Source organism: Grammomys surdaster, unplaced genomic scaffold (assembly GCF_004785775.1).
Source record: "Grammomys surdaster isolate TR1022 unplaced genomic scaffold, NIH_TR_1.0 220, whole genome shotgun sequence".
In the NCBI taxonomy this organism is placed as follows: Eukaryota; Metazoa; Chordata; class Mammalia; order Rodentia; family Muridae; genus Grammomys; species Grammomys surdaster.
In genome coordinates, this window is record NW_021604665.1 from 5209309 (window position 1) to 5212032 (window position 2724).

Genomic DNA, 2724 nt, shown 5'->3' on the forward strand with positions numbered 1-2724 from the left:
GAAATTCCTGGGGGTCAGTTCATAATTCCAAAACAATGGAATCCAAATCTATGGTGGAAACCAGGTCTTGGACAGTCGGGGAGGGGATGGTTCCAGGGAGCAACCAACATCAGAACATCAGCTCAAGAAGCAAGGAGATGCAAAGTGATTATTACAAGAGTCACCTGGATTCCTAGACTGGCAGCACCTCTGCCCCGGACCTAAACTTTTCAGGCTGAACGATAATCAGGATGATTATTGTGTCATCCTTGCTCAGGGGCCATGCTAATCTTCTCTGTACCATTCCAATTTTAGTATATGTGCTGCTGAAGTGAGCACCAGGATAATTATTGGGATCAACTAACTATGGGGAAATCTGCATCAACGTGATGCTGACTCCATCAGTTTGATTCCATCTATTATAAAGCCTTTCCTGCAACCCAGGTTTGAATTGGAATGGGCTCCATTACAAATGACAGACTCATAAGAAAAAGACAGAGACTGTTGGCATCTGTGTAGCATGTATACATAGGAGGTACTCAGAGAAAATATAGGCTTCTGAGAGATGGCATTGAGTTTCCCCTTATACAGCTTTCTGAGTGATGGGCTATAAATGTTTAGAGAAATGACAAACCAAAGGAAAAGGCCATGTGTATGTTCACGTGGGCACACTTGATGGCCATGTGTGTACAGGTACATGTGTACATGTGGAGGTTAGAGGTCAACTTTGACACTGTCCTTCAAAACTCAGTATCTTGTTTTATATTACAGGGTCTCATTGACCTGGCTCTCCAAATAGGCTAGGCTGGCTACAGCAGGGGTCTTCCTCCCTGCTTCCTCCCCAATGGCGGGATCGCAAGGCCTGGATACCATGCCTGGCTTTTCATGTGGGTCCTGGAGATAGAACATGGGTCCTCAAGCTTGCAAGCCAAGCATTTTGTTGAATCACCTTCCCAGATCCTCTTACTACCTTTTATTGGGACAACCTTCAGAGCACACATAATTCCCTGCAGATTTCCATTCCTCCTTCTGTCCCAATAGCAAAGCATCAAGCTTGTAAAATGCTCCTTAGACTTCCTCAAACTGTGCCTTTCTACAGAAGGGGTTACTCACCAGTTTGCCCTTAAGCTGTGCCCACTAAAGGAGAATGGGCATTGCACACTCATCTTGCTTCTCATTAGGCACTATTTTGCTTTTCACTTTGGTGTCTCTCCTGCCATATGCAGCTTGCCCAAATATTAGACTTTTTTGTATATTAGGACAAATTAGATTGCTGAGAACCATGCAGGAGGAAGTACAGAGGGCTTTAGAATTTGTGGAATGCCGTCCATGGCTTGCCACAGCCACATGGGTGGGCCTTATTGTGACACAGCCCCGAGGACTATGTGTCCTGAGGACATTATGCTCTTATGGTGTTCGGCTCTGCTTGCTGCCCTCACATCCCTCTTGATCTAAGAATTACATGAAAACTCTAAGGGGGCTTCCAGCCCCTCACGGGGCAGTGTCTCTGGCACGCACAGTTCTAATGCTTGATCTCGTTCAGGCATTGTTCTTGGAACAGATTAATGATTCTATCACCGCCCTAGAGAAGAACCCTAGAGATGTAGATTGTCAATGACTACCACCCTTAGAAAACATTTGGAAAAATAAAATTGATAGTGAAACTAGGCTGAGATATTTTAGCTACTGGCTCTGATGTAGAAAATCTTAGGGAGCAATATGGAGTTCAGAAAGGCACACTCTTATTACTTAAACGAGGGATCCTTTCTGGTCAGGGAATAAGAACAATGGCTGCACTGGCTGACGTGTCTCACTGAGGCTGGACTGGTGATGATTGATTCCTTATACCCATTTTTGCCCTCAGCTTCCTGACATGATTTAATAAAAACTACTGATGAGTAGATACACAGTTTGAGGATTTAAGGTAGATATGACTGATTTTATATAAAAGTTTAGATTTATGAGTCTTTTAAGATTCTTACAAGATTGTTTTTAAATATATATAATAAAGTAATTACTCCTTTCTTTGTAACAGCAAATTGCTTTCTGTTAGTGAGAGAAACTGGCTGAGAGAAACTACCTTGCTCGCTTGTACTTTGTTAATCTATAACAAGTTGCTTGGTTATGAATCTATGTGAATTTTTAAGAATAATTTGGGGTTTTTTTTTTTTTTTGGTCTGTACTACCTAATGTTATATCTTGTAACGTCATCGAAAAACACACGTTTTTTTAAAAGACACATTGCTTTTTTCATAATCATTTACTAGAAGAAAATTAAAATGTAGTTACACTGTAATTATATACTGCTTGACAGATTTTGCTGGGATATATAAGCTGTGGAAGAAAGAATTAAGTGAGTTATGGTATGGTAGGGTATAGTGTGGCTCGAACATTGTCTCTCCCATCTGTGAACTATGTATGTATGTATGTATGTATGTATGTATGTATAAAGTTTGTGTGAATGGGGGTTGGAACATTGTTCCTTCCACCCACCAGTTTTGTGTATTTATGTATGTATGTGTGGGATACTTAGAGCCTGCTTGTTGGAGCTTTGCTCTATGAATGAATATGTATATGCCTATCTATAGGTCTGTATACATGTTTATACATGTATATGTATGTATGCATGAATATTTGTGTGCATGAAGTTATTGGACTCTGACTTTTGTTTCATCGTGTGTGTGTGTGTGTTTCTGTGTATGTGTGAATGTTCTCTCTTTCCTTCTCTTTCTTTCCAGCCCCAAA

At 40.9% G+C, this 2724-nt stretch overlaps 1 pseudogene; it reads right to left on the reverse strand.

Annotated features, from left to right (window-relative positions):
• Window positions 1-221: 221 nt before the first annotated feature.
• LOC114625759 lies at window positions 222-318 on the reverse strand (annotated as a pseudogene).
• Window positions 319-2724: the final 2406 nt, after the last annotated feature.